Here is a 15,343-nt window from a genome sequence, read left to right on the forward strand (position 1 = left end):
CCGAATGACATCAGTAACATGAAAGTCAGAATGACAATATTGACATCATAGATTGAATGTCATCAGTGACAGGATAGTCAGGATGACATTGGTGACAGGATTATCAGAATGACATCAGTGAGATTATACTCAGAACAGTGACATCAGTGACAGGATTGTCAGAATGACATCAGTGAGATTATTGTCAGAACAGTGACATGATAGACTGAATGATTTAAGTGACATGATAGTCTGATTGAAATCAGTAACATGATAGTCATTATGACGTAAGTGATATCACAGTTCATATGCTGACACTGAAATTACAGCCAAAATAATGTTACATCGTTACTGATAAAAGACCTTTGATATGTCAACTTCATGCTCTGTTAACTTTTTTTTTTTTTAATCAATGAGGTATCCATGCAAAGTGAGCAGGAAGAGAAAGGTGGGGATTTTTTTTTTAATATGAGACTAGATCATTGAAAACTTTCTATCACCAATAGGTGTACTTATGATTTATAATGTAATCCAAGCAAAGTTCAAGGAGAAATTAATATTTCTTAATAAGCTGTCATCTGTCAAAAATTCTTTCTCATCAGCTCTCTTTAAAATTCCTTTCCTTCTGAAACAATTTTGTAGGTTAAACACAAGCATCCTTTAGCTGTCTTAAATAACATGTTTCTAATAATCAAGATAATTTGAAAAGCCTTACTATTCTAAAAGATCTATATACAGGGAAGTACTTTTAGTTGTTATTTCTAACTGTCTTTTTTTCACAGCTTTATTGCTTGACCTTCCAGATTTGGATTTTGTTCCAAATTTGTCTGATCTTGATCCATTAACGGAAAAATGTCGGAGAAATTAGTCACCTCCCTTGCAGTGTTGAAAAAATCTGCCTTAAGGCTGTGATTGTTCTTTATATCGTGAAATATGTATATTTGACATGATGCTTGTCAAATACAAGAGATATTTACAACTTATTTAGCAAATTATATCAAGTTACATTCTCTTAAATCAGTCTACCAACAATTCATTAATTCCCTGAAAGGAAATCATGCATTGACTTTCAACAGATATTTATTTTCTTTGCATTATATGCTTATAGGGATGTGGAAATATAGATAAGGCAAGATTATTCAGATCATGATTCCCCGCTGGTAACTCCCAGCTAACATATTTTTTTTCGCTCACCTGGTTCATAGATCTATGTGAGCTATTAGAAGCCTGGTTGTATTTGTACTTGTTGTCAGTCCATCATTGTCTGTAATTATTTAGTCTTTATATACTTGCCCAGTCTATGAAGAATGCAGAGAGGATTTTCTTCTATATTTTTTTTTTCAAAATCTGAATTTTACCATTGTTTCTTTCGTTTTAAAAAAAATTTAACCTGTTTTTTACACTTCAGTAATTTTTGCCAATATTTATTACAGTACATTATGTACTTCCAATTTTGCCAGTATTTGCTCACCTGCTGTTCCTGATGAAATCATCCTAATTATGGTAAACGTGCTGTCAGTTCATCAACAAAGAGTATATTGTTTTACCCCTGCTTAACTACTCTTAAAGTATTTAGGGTACAAAGTTGATACTTTGCAGAATGATTAAATATGGATTGAAGATGTGCATGTTTTCAGGGTTTCCATTTCTATCAATATTTGACATCTTTATGGATAGTTGGACTTAGTAGTCATTTTGTCACCATTTTGAGCAAATAAGGTACATGTCTATTCTGGATAATTCCTACAGTATTTAGGTTCAGAAGTTGATACTTAGCAGAATGATTATATATGAATTGAAGATGTGTATATTATCAGGGTTTTGATTTCTATCAATATTTGACATTTTTATGGATAGTTGCACTTAGTCATTTTGTCTGATCATAAAATTGTCACCATTCTAAAGAATTAAAGCTTGTTACTGAAGTATAAACTGACATTTATATATGTCAGAAAATACATGCGGGGGCATCAAATGTGTCTCTCGGCACAACAATCTTCTCATAAATGAATTTTGACAACCAAACATTATGCGGTAGCTACATTAAAATGGAGTGTGGGGGTATCCCTTTTTTTATTTTATTTTTATTTATACATAGTTTATCCTTATGGAAGGAAGCTTGCATTTTGTGTTTAACAGTTCATTGATAAAAAGAAGTTCAAATTACAGGGTGAATTTTTATCATGTTGGCTACACCAATCAAAGAATGTCTACTTTGATATTCTGTGGAATGTGCAGATAAAGCTTGATTGGCAGTGGTGGTTGTGATTTTATTCTCATGTTATTGCAGGTGTCTTGTAGTATTCCATGGTCAGTATGTTTGTTTGTTTGTTTGTCTGTTTGAAAGCACCACAAGAGTAATTACAGCATGACTGCTTTCACTGTGGATTGTGGCTTTGACTATTAAAAGATTGTCAGGGACAATTGCTGGAAGTTACTCATAAATAACTATGGATAAAGAAAGAACCTGTTGATCTCTTGTAGTGAATGGTCGAAGCAGCATTACTGAAGGTAAAACAGGAGAAAACCCTTGAAAGAAACAAAGACAGAAGTATCAATAAAAAAGACAAAACATGAAGAACAAAATGTACAAAAAAAACCCAGGTGCCCTGGAAGGGTAAGCACTTCCTGCTTCTTTCAAGACATTTTAGTGCTGCATTTGGAAACAAATCTTGTTAAAGAAGATTGAATGATTGGTTATGTTTTAATGCCCTATGGCAGATATTTCAGGACAAGAACTGTCTTGTCTAACACACTGAACTGGATATCTTTATCATGCTAGTTCACAAAAACAACAGCCATCAAGTAGGAATGCCACCCCACTCAGACACATCTTTCAGACTCGGGGTGCCAAGCAGTCATCACTATCCCCAAAATACTGTGCACTTGGAAAAATCTTTGATGATGGAGGCCACAATGTCACACACTAAAGGTGAGCATACTACTCTCAAACCATCAAGGAGGAGGAAGAAGAATGTCAATACATTGTAATAGATGGAGATTGTGAAAGTGTTGCATAATAAAGCCTATACACTCAAAAATTAAACTAGACTGGTAGGAATTGGTACATCAGTGCAATTTATGGCATGTCTAGAACAGTACATTTCTAACCAAATTTTTTTGAATGAACAGTGTAAGAATTCAGTCAATTGCCAATTATTATGCCAATGGTTGATTATTTATGCAGGACATGATGCTTGTCAACTACTTAAGAAATTTACAACTTATTTAGTCAATGATTTTGAATGAAGTTCTCTTAAATCAGTCTGACTTTATCAATCTGGTCATTGACATTGAAAAATATGTGGAAAGAAATAAATAGTAGGCCAGGTTTAAAACACAACTTTGAATGTACTCACTCACATTTTGTTAAATACATGTCGTTTAATTGAATTGATTAATGGTTTACAAAAGGTCATACATTGAATTGATTTATTTATGTTCTAAACAACTGAACATGTCTTGTTTTCCTTGTCTTTTGATGGTATGTGTTAATTATTTTATTCTGTTCCCTACATTGTGTATGAAGATAGTCTTTGTTTCCTCTATTTAGGCCATGTTTCTTTTTTTTTTGTTGTTGTTGTTGTTGACATATTTTAAATATCCGACTGCTGACGCTACAGCTAATGCAAAAATAAATGGTTTATTAGGTTTGGAAAGTGATCAAATTGACTTCGTCATTTTTTATGTCTTTGAAACATTTGCTGTCATATACTGGTATGGTGCTGTCATAATCTCAGTCATTGTCCAAAGGCACTTGGTTTTCATGTGATTACTTTAGTATTTGATGGTTGACCTTTATAAAATTTAACAAGGTTTCAAACCATAAAAGGAAGTTGGATATTGATTTATATTGCCCAAATGTTCAGGGTTTGACCATTGTGTGGTTATATTAGGTTGCACCTTATGAAGCATTTTATATTTTCTACATTCCCAAACTTTTTCACTACTTTGAGTGGTTGTTAAATCACAGATAGAATGGATTTAGACTTGATATAGTGTTTACTGTAGAAATTTGGTTCAGAGGTTGAAATGAAGCACAAGTTCCCCCTAAATCCTTAACATGTATTCAGGAATCTTGTATTTATGAAGGAGCATCAGGGTTTTTTAAGAGGGATCTCCCTCAAAACCACTCTGAAGAAAATATTGGGTTGCTATTTAGTTTAAACATATTTTATTTTAAAGAATACATCAATATATGATATGATGATATTATAATACAACACAAGGATTTGGAAACAAGCTGAAGCTTATGCTAATCCGTCTCCTAAATGGGTTGCTATTTCATTATTACTTTTCATTCACTGCATGATTCTTATGGGACCCTGTACATTAAAGTGTTGCACAATAATCCTTCCCCCAATTTGTCTGTTTTATGATGTCATGTAGTGTAGCTGAAATTTTAAGTTCAAATAATCAAACTTCAGATGAAAAACTAGGAATTGTTTATCCTGGCCTTGATGTAGAAAGTTCATTGACCCTTTAGAGGTACAAAGTGATAGATGTTGCACTTAGCTTGCAAGATATTTTTTAAAGGTAAATTGCTTTTTCCCCTACACAGAATTGATAGGAAAGTACTGAACAAAGTAATTAACATTAGTTGATTTTATGATTTTCCATTAAATTTCGATGTTTTGAAGGGAACTTATTTGCAACATGAAATGTTCATGATTTGTTTTTATTCTATTAAACTTATCTTTAGTATTATTTTTTGTCAAAAGTTGTTGTGTAATCATCAGCATCGTATAAGGGGGGAGGGGGGTTCAAATTTGAGAAAACCTCATTTATAGTTATGTTTAGAGTGGGCATGACCTTTTTCCGCTTTTTAGCAGAATTACGCAAATTCAAATGTTAGGATTCATTTTTTTTTTACTATATATTAACTTACTGTGTAGGTACTATTGTTCACGGGGTACCAATTTTTGTGGTTTTCATGGGTAGGCTAAACCATGAAATTTGGTTCCAAACAAATAGGAAATTCCAGTTGATGTATATACTGAAATTATTTCTCAGTTTCTACTGGAAGGAATGCTTTGATATGTGGTATTTTGCTTTCTCATGATGACTTGTACAATGTCTCCCCATTTTAGCTTCACTAGAAAAAACCTGAGTGTATATGTGTCTTTGAGAACCATTAATAGGTGCTAATATAAGATGTTGATCCTCACAGAACATTATACATGAAATTCTATAAAATTGTTTAGGAATTGCATTTAAGTAACATGTGCATTGAATATTGTAAAATTTCTAAGACCAAAAAAAAAACAAAAAAAAACCTTAACTCCTACAAAATTTCACGGATTGAAATTTCCTGGTAGTATCCAAATATGATGTGCTTGTTTCATGAAGTTTCATTAAATTCTATACCAATCGCTTTAGGAGAAATTGTGTTTACAAACATATCCCTCGAATGAATGTAAAATTTTTCAGTCCAAAGGGCTATTACTCATAACAAATTTGACAGATCGTAAGTTCCTGGTGATATGCACAACTACATATGGTTCAGCGGTTAAGGAGGAGTTGTGTTTGCAATCTTTGTGACGGATAGACAAAAATGACAAAAACAACAATCCCCCCACCAAGTTGGGGGAGACATTCTAAGTATGCAATGGTTAATTATCGTACAATATATAGTTGCTGAGATAATTGAACGTAAAATTGAAGTTATTCATGAGGACAATGTAGGTAAAACTGACCTAATTTAGATTTGTTTAATTTAATATGTTTGTAACAGACCAGCAATACGACATGCCAAATTTGTGCACAACTTTGACACCGATATCGGTCATGCAATGCAAGCAACTCTTTGCCATATTTTGATTCTCTTTGCATTTTAATTACTTCTGTTTACAGCGAGTCTTCAATCAGTCAATCTGCTAGCGTGCCTTGAAAAGTGGAAATGAAATGCGGATTGTAGTTTTAAATCGGAAACAGGAAAAAATCCGTACTTTGTTTTTAATTTTTTGTCCCCCAAAACCCCCCTCCCCCCAAAGTCGCAGAGAGAGGTGATATTTATTAGCGAAAAACTACACTGGTTAGGGCATATAATTGTAACAAAAGCATACTCTGTAGAAGAATATAGAAGATATAAACCTCGACCAAAGAAAACACTCTTCTTATATAAAAGTATAGATTGCTCACTGCTTCCTGTTTACTGATCGACTTTCTAGTTTTGTGGGGGGCTGCATATTGTAAATTTTTGTAACAGATTTGTCAGCTTCTACTGAAGGGAATGCTTTGATAAGTGGTATATTGCTTCTGCATGAAGACTTGCACTGTGACTCCCTTTCCCAACTTTGACTGAAATGGTTGAGTGGGGGTATTATTAGCACAACGTAGCGTGCAATATCTTCTTTTTCTTTGGTCTGAATTTTGTTGCAATTATCACGACTCCAAATTGATCTATTGATGGATTGATTTATAATTTGTTTTGTGGCTTTTAATATGTATACAAAAACAAACATTAACTTTGTTTATGTTCTACTCACTGCCATAGTAGTTGTTCTGAATGTTTTGCATAATTGATAATAAGCATTGATGATAGTACTGAATTCTAAGACCTGATTTACTGATATTTTTATTGAAAATGAACAAAACTTTATCTTTACAAACAAGTTAAAAGTGAAATCAATGTCAGATCAAAACATTCCTCCTTGTCAATTTCATCTATTTTTGTTTTTCTACTCCCTCATAGAAATTCTTCATTAGTCAATCACCTGTAGGACACAAGGTAATGATCGTAGAAACATGTTTCCTGTACAGGTGCATGATCTTAAGGTTATCAGTACATGTAGTTTATGAGACATGCAACATGCACAGGTCAGTTTTTATTTTATGTAATGCATGTTAAGAGATGTTTTATCCTTAGTATTATTTTTCATTACTTAAAGCTGCATAACTTCGAATGATTTTTTTCTCACAAGCTACTTGATAAAATATGTAGTAAATGTGTTTTTTAACGATTATTTTATTTTGTAACCATTTTAATTTCTTTTGTACTTTTTGTATTTTATTACTACTTCTTTAAGTACAGTGTTTGCATGTCATACATAGATGTAATTGATTATTTTAATATGCTGTCAATTTTTATTACTTAAAAATGGACAGATGAGTAAAACTATAAATATTTATATAGCCTCAATAATTTTCTTTGAATAGTTTTATTTGCAACTATTTTATGTATTTCAAATATATTCATTTGCCACTGATGGTGTTCAGTCAGACTTTTATCTAAGATATAAATCCTTGTTGCAAGTCCTGGAATGGGAAAGTTATACTGCTCCATAGAATTAGTAAACACATCTTGGAAGTTCATATACATACTCATTTTAGAAGGGGGCTATATTTCAATCATCTTGTCTGTCAGTCTGTCAGTCCTTAATTCATTTCTGTATCAGATCTTTCAGCTTCTGTTGGAGGGAATAATTAGAAAAAAAGTATCATTTGAATTTGTAATTATTTTGCATTTAAGAAAAAAAGTTTTATAAAATTACCCCTACTAAGGGGGGTAAGTCATGCCTTCATGACTAAAGAGTTGGGGGTGGTTAATAAGTTTTCATAGTCTTTTGTGATCTAACTAACCTTATCCCTTAGCCATGCCAGCATGACTATCCCTTTAGGATTGGTTAGTTTCACAATTTTTTTTAAAAATTCATTTTTTAAACTCCCTTAATAATCCCAAATTAAAATAACATGTAGTTGTAGATATTTGGTGTCATGCTTTTAAATGAGGACTTTTTTTTTTCTTTTTCCCCTATCCAGTTTCGTCGATTATCTATTTTAGAAATAAATCACGGAAACGCCATTTTATCATTGTTTTATCACGGACTGACCATTTGTGTTGCATTGTTTTACCCTGAGCAATATCTGGGGATTCTTTATGAATTTGGTAGTTTAAGTGTGGAAAGCTAGGTTATAAAGACTGCTTATTATGACAAGGACAAACTAGAAAGAGAAAAAAAACACCTGGTTTCCTGAAATCCTGGACACACCATTTTATCATTGTTTTATCATGGACTGACCATTTGTGTTGCATTGTTTTACCCTGAGCAATATCTGGGGATTATTTATAAATATGGTAGTTAAGGTGTGGAAAGCCAGGTTACGAAGACAGCTTATTATGACAAGGACAAACTAGAAAGAGAAAAAAAACACCTGGTTTCCTGAAATCCTGGACACACCATTTTATCATTGTTTTATCATGGACTGACCATTTGTGTTGCATTGTTTTACCCTGAGCAATATCTGGGGATTATTTATAAATATGGTAGTTAAGGTGTGGAAAGCGAGGTTACGAAGACAGCTTATTATGACAAGGGCAAACTAGAAAGAGAAAAAAAAAAACACCTGGTTGTTTGGTCGAGACTTTAATTGTGAACCTCTCCGTAATACACATGTTAAAATGACACAAAGTTCAAGATTTTACATATCATGATGACAACAGGTACAGTTGGTCTTAAAGTAGGATGAACAGGTCTGGGCTTGCCATTTTTTCGATGCAGTCAGTATATTTTTGCTTTTTACCCTTTGAACTTAAAGACACTCTTTCATGGAAACGCAAGCTACCTGATTGCAATTTGATTTCCCGATCAGCCAATGCTTATAACATAGTAGCATTCAAAAAAATGTATCGAAATTGCATGCCATGTGTTATTTTCTGATTGAAATGCAGAAAATTATAAGTAGAAAGAACAAAATTTACAGCGTCAGCTATATTTTTTTAAAGGTAGTACTTGCTGTTAATGAATACAACCTGGATTGGAACTGGAAACAAACTATTTCTGGAATTTTGGAACAAAGTCAGTATCAGAAACAATTTTTTTCCAGAATTTCAATCAGAAAATTTCCAGGTCAGTTTGATTACAGGAAACAAATGTATATTTCTTTTGGCCTGATTATAAAAGTATCTTAGACATCATTTATATAGTTAGTTGAAGAAAAACTGAAAACTTGAGAAGTTGACAAAAATTTGGTGAAAAAAAAAAACAAAACTGAAAACTAATCTAGGGCAATTCAAAAATATTTCTGATACTCAACACCCCTCCCCTTTTAAACGTGTTTGCTTCTTTAAAGTACAAATTTACTAACCTTCTAGAAAGCCTGAGATCTTAAATTAGATCAATTTATTTTAATGAATGGAAGATGGAGATTGAACATGTCAAGTAATTTGTTCTTCATTAACTAGATATAAGATAGATTATGTCAATATGACCATGAATTCTTGATGTGGATAAAGACCTGCGGAAATGGATCTGTCTTGTTTTGTTGTGTTTTTTTTGGTCACAGGATATTAGTGCCTAACAGCTCTGAATAATAAGTAGGCAAGGATGAAATGTTCTTTACTTTTGTTTTGAGCTCACCTGAATCAAGGTCTGTATGAGCTTATATGTCATGAACTTGAAAAAAAAAAAAAACCCGATATCTCCACCAAAAAATGCAAAAAGCCCATAGAAGCAGGATTAAAATTTTGATAATAGGCCATTTTTAATTTTGTAATCACTCTTCGTAAAAAACTTTTTGGGGGATATATTCAGCTGAAAAGTGATATGGCTCATTTTCATCCCGATTACTGAGTGGGGCTCTGCCTAGCACAGCAATGGCTATCCATGGGGCTTAATGCTTGTTACTTTAACAGTTATCTGCAACTCAATCTTAAGTGATGGTATTCTTGAGTTCTTTGATTTGACATGTCTCAATTTAAACCTCTGAAACTTCAAACCTCTGTTGTTAGTTCATGTTTTATATTATAACCTTTTTGATGATAGTTTTTGTTATTGTTAAAATAGTAGAGTGTGCCTTAAACTTTGAAGAATATGTGTTCTTACTGGAAACTAGATCAAGTACCTATTACTGAAATATCAGAATAATTAAGGTTCGTAAGTTTGAGGTATTTTAAAGACACTGATTGATAGTGATGTAAATACTTAATGAAATTGTAGTATAGTAAAAATTTAGATTAACTTCTATGCATTGTTTATTACAATAAATGGTCCAGTAGAAAATCTATAGAATATGTACGTAATTGTTTACATTTTTGTTTTGGCTTAAAGATAGCTGGGAAAGGACAGACCTAAAAAAAAAATATGTGGTCGTATATCTTTTCTTTGTGTCCCCAATGCAGGCTGCAGTTGTTGTGTGAATTTCCTCATGAATGGAATTTCATGTAATATGAGCACTGCCAACCTTGTCAGTTGCAATTCAGTAGACAATATTTCCTGAGAAATTAAGCACATTTACAGCACAGATTTTAGGAGTGAATATTACACCATGAGAAGTGTTGGTATTTTTAGATGTAAAATACACAAGTACGCAGCCTTAGCGTTGTACTGACAAGAACTTTAAGAAGTGAATTGTGCTTGTAAGTTAGTTCTCTGATAGTGAAGTAGTACTTCATTGTTGGTACATAAGTAGTGAAGTACTGCTTTTCACATTGATACTCTAATAGTGATATAGTATTTTACCATTGATACACCACTGGTGAAGTAGTACTTCTCATTGGTACAACAATAGTGAAGTAGTACTTTCATATTGATACACTTTAGGTGAGTACATATAACTAGGTACACTAGTGGTGAAGTAGTACTTTCATGTTGGTATACTAGTGGTGAATTAGTACTTTCACATGGGTACACTAGTGGCAAAGTAGTTCTTCTGTACTAAGTTCACTAGTGGAAAAGTAGTTATTTTGTATTGGTACACTGGAGGCAAAGTAGTTCTTCTGTATTAAGTACACTAGTGGCAAAGTAGTTATTTTGTATTGGTACACTGGAGACAAAGTACTTCTTCTGTATTAAGTACACTGGTTTAGAAGTAGTTCTTTCACATTTATACAACACTGGTGAATAAGTACCCTAACATGAGTACAATACTGGTGAATTAGTACCCTGAATTCAGTGCAATACTGGTGAATTAGTACCCTCACATCAGTACAATATTGGTGAATTAGTACCCTCACATCAGTGCATTACTTGTGAATTAGCACCCTCACATCAGTACAATATTGGTGAATTAGTACCCTCACATCAGTACAATACTGGTGAATTAGTACCCTCACATCAGTACAATACTGGTGAATTTGTACCCTTACATCAGTGCTGTAGTGGTGAATTAGTACCCTCACTTCAGTGCTATAGTGGTGAAGTATGACTTTTTTAGAACTTTCTCAGTAGTACAGCGTAATCTCTAACACTGATCGCATTGTTTTAAAGTTCAGTTTTTCATACATCTCTCTTTAATTTCCTTATTCTCAGAGCTACTATAAAAGTGTCATATAGAGGCACATTGTCTCTTAATTCTACTTTAGTTGCGTAAGATATTAAATTGATTGGAAATTACTTCTATATATGGTTGCAGTATAGCACTATTGAGGATGATTAGTTTTTGCTTTAGCTATTGTACAAGAAAATATTTTAAACTATTAAAGATATATGTAAGGAACAGTTCATGTTTTTCTGCTATTAACCACTATATTTTATGAAAGATGTCCAATGACAGATAGGGTCATGTGAACTTCTTTACATTAAGTTAGATAATTCATGGTAAATGTCATTGATGATTTAATGCCATTAAAAATATGTCTGCCAGTAGAAGCAAGATCTTCTATGAGTTTTGTTTCCCTGTGGCGATTTCAATTATCTTATGTTTTAATTTCATTTCCGGTGAAGAGATAATACTTTTACCAGCACCCTGTATACATGAATAAGTTGTAATTTTTGACCTGGTTGCATTCATGCCAGTTGGCTTAAAGAATAGTGAATGTCAGCCACTGGATACTTAGTACACAACTTTAGTATGGGATCAAATATTGTGGGATGTGAATTCAAGTCTGTTGCTTTTCTACTCCCTTTCTACCCATATTTTAGGAAATTCATGGCAGTTTTCTAAAACTTAGAAAGGAATGGAGTGTCAGCAACGTCCTACCAATATATGTATGTGCTCGAAATCTTTGTGGAAAATGATGCATCTGAGATGACATATGCAGTTAGGAAGGGATTGTTTGAACTTTACAAGCAGATGCACAGGATGTGTTATGGAAGTCTTGTACATCCTTTATAGTTTAGCCATCAACTAGCAAGAACACAGGAATCATTATCAGTGATGTCAAATGTTATTTGAGTACAAATAACTCTATCCCTTATTGACAAAGGCTAAATTCATTTTATTTGTAAAAATGAAGATAGAAGTAGGATCTTAAACTCCTCTTTCTTCCAGCAGTTTCTCTAAACAAAAACAAAACAAAAAAACCTAGATTCTCATCCAACTTTTTTGAAAAAAATTGGGTAGGGGGACGAATTTTATTAATTTTTTTCCAACAGTTACTGACACTTGTGCCGAAAAACAAACACAAATGTTGTTATCATTATCTATCATAAGTCAAGTCTGATTTATAGTGTTAATTGCATTCACCTGAAAACAATCTGAATGTTGGAGTGTCTGTATATGTGTTCCAGATAAATGAACTAAGTGTTTGCTGCAGCTTTTGAAAGGGGCAGGGTAGTTCAGGACAGGTGGAAAATGATTAAAGGGGCAGGGTAGTTCAGGACAGGTGGAAAATGATTAAAGGCAAATGCTACAGCTTTATCATCTGTGTGGGGAAAATTGACAAACAAGGGCAGAGCACTTGTTCCCTCTATAAACCATTGACAGACAAGGGCAGAGCACTTGTTCCCTCTATAAACCATTTGAAAGGAACTCTTGTTTGAAAGAGATATCAAGAGAACCAAAATTCTTGCTGAAATCAAAGATTGTAGTCAGGGGATTAAGACTAGACTGAAAACAGACACACAAAACATATAACATGAAATGAACAGAATCATACATACAAAGAAACAAGTAAATGGGCAACCCAGACGCCACTAGAAACTGGGAGCATGGACCAGGTGCTCCAGTAGGAATGTGTCCTCTGCTTTTCTGGAAACAGCAGCCAAGTTTCAAGAATTGCAAAAAAAGCTTTAAAAGTGTGTTTTAGTTCTATTCCTACCTGTGTTTCATGGACCTGAAAATGTTATTTAATGAAGCAATTTATATGCTCTGACCTGTCTTTTACCTTCCTTAATTAGACAATGGAGCTGTCATTTATTGGACACAATTTATTATTATTTCCTTCAGGCTATTTGTTATGTTTTCTTAATGTTCCATTGTTTGCTTATTTATGTGTAGGTGGGATCTAGGTTGAATTTATGAAAGATGATACATTGAAATGCATTTTTACTACCATTAATTTGTTCATGTAATGATAACTCATGATTCAGCCTTTCATAACAGTATTTAACAATTTCTTATGGGTTTTGCTGCTGGGTAAATAAAAGATGTCTTTGCATATTTTGTGGAATTTTCATGGAAGACTTTTTTGTAATTGTCTTGCTTGTCTGTCTGTTACTAGATATTCCATGCTTTTGATTGGAATGAAGGGTTAATCCTCGCCCTTGTTTTCACACAAATATTCGGTCACAATTGTCTCAGCATTAAGTCAGTTCTATCCACAATGTGAACCATTGGACATTGGAATACTGTTCTTTTATTTGTTATGTCTTTTATTTTGTAGACAGCAAACTGCATGTTTTTTCGTTAAGTTGATGAAATTTGAAACAAGTTTGAGTCAAGGGGTTTTATTCAATAATGATCATAATCATCCCCCTAAGTAAATTATAATGAGTTTGATAATCACATAGTTTACTAGTTAAATGTGTACTTTAATTGAAACAAAATATTGATGAAGTTCATGCTTTGTTTTGAAGAAACAGAAGAAAAAAATAAAGAAATAAAAAAACTTAATTTTTTTTAATAAAAACAAAAATACTACCATAAGAATATCACAAATTTCTGTACACTGTACACATATTTCAAGAAGTAACCTCTCAACAGCCTATTAAAAAATGTTATCGCTCATCAACCTATTGTAACCTTATGTAACCTCTCATCATCCAATTGTATCCTCTCAACCTATTGTATCCTATCATCAAGCTATTGTAACCTCTCACCAGTCCATTTTAACTTCTTGTCAACCTATTGTAAGCTCTCACCAGTCCATTGTAACCTGTCATCAGTCCATTGTAATTTCTCGTCAGTCCATTGTAATCTCTCGTCAACCTATTGTAACCTCTCATCAGTCCATTGTAATCTCTCTTCAACCTATTGTAACCTCTCTTCAGTGTATTGTGACCTATCATCAGTCCATTGTAACCTCTCATCAGCCCATTGTAACCTCTTATCAGCCCATTGTTACCTCTCATCAGCCAATTGTAACCTCTCATCAGTCAATTGTAACCTCTCTTCAACCTATAGTAACCTCTCGTCAACCAATTGTAACCTCTCATCAGTTCATTGTAACACATCATCAACCTCTCATTAGAACCAAATACTTAAGAAGTTCAAGCTTCAAAAAATGTTTGCATGCAAGAAGTACTTAAAACCAAAAATGTTGAAATAGGAAGTCAAATCCAGCATCTGAAAGATTCAAGGAATGTATCATCTTTGTTGTGGCATGAAACTGGTGTTACTGAATCTGCTCCTCAAGCTAATACATTAAATGCATTCCTTTTTAATGCAATTGTAAGTTATTCCAATCCTCAGGATTCAAAGAATGGTTAAATACCAGGACAGTAAAAGGAAATAACAAACAAACTATTAGAATTCAATTAACTTTTCTATCTAACCACATAACTGTTACCAAAAAGAGAAATGATAGATTGTAATTGTTCAAATCAGCCACGTTTTACTTGAAACCACATTAACCACATTCTGTTATAGCGATACAACCAATTAATGTCATTATTTTCAAGGTTGCTATCTATTTTTCACATTTTTTTCTATGACATTTCGTATATTTCTTTTGAGGGGAAGGAAATACCATTCAACAATATAGACTACTAGTTGGATTTATACCAATGAATGGCTGCTATGAATGAACACTTTGTTGACAATATATTTGTTTACGTTATGATGGGCACTAATTTGCATTCAAGCTTTCCATGTTTTGTTGGTTGTTGATAGTGAATTGAAAGAGTCTTTGTGCCTCATTGATATGGAAGATAAAACTATTTTTTAAGTTGTAGAATTAAGTGAGTAAAATTGCTATTGGTTTAGAAGTTTCATTCAACAGATAGATTTAAGCTTTTGTTCATAGTTCAGTTTAATTCAATTAAGTAAATGAATGAATTACCCCAACTTGTTAGAAATGGGTCAAAGTTGAAGGTGATGGACAGGTGAAAGATTGTTCCTATGATTGGCAAGTTTGTGAATGGAACTTCTCTAAACAAAACATTGTTCAGTTTGTTTATTAGTGATTGAGGTCAAAGTTGAAGGTTGTGGCTTAGTATTCAACACCATCTCTAATTATAAGTTTGTTGGGTTTTATAATGATGGA

The 15,343-nt window shown here is 33.0% G+C and overlaps 1 protein-coding gene across 1 annotated transcript in view; it reads left to right on the forward strand.

The window, feature by feature from the left end:
• Positions 1 to 15,343, forward strand: part of LOC148605452 (gem-associated protein 5-like) — a 144,558-nt gene that overhangs the window by 59,619 nt on the left and 69,596 nt on the right. The window lies entirely within an intron of this gene.

This window comes from Perna viridis, chromosome 10, assembly GCF_037379345.1.
Source record: "Perna viridis isolate PV_CMFRI_1.1 ecotype Kerala chromosome 10, ASM3737934v1, whole genome shotgun sequence".
NCBI classification, from domain to species: Eukaryota; Metazoa; Mollusca; class Bivalvia; order Mytilida; family Mytilidae; genus Perna; species Perna viridis.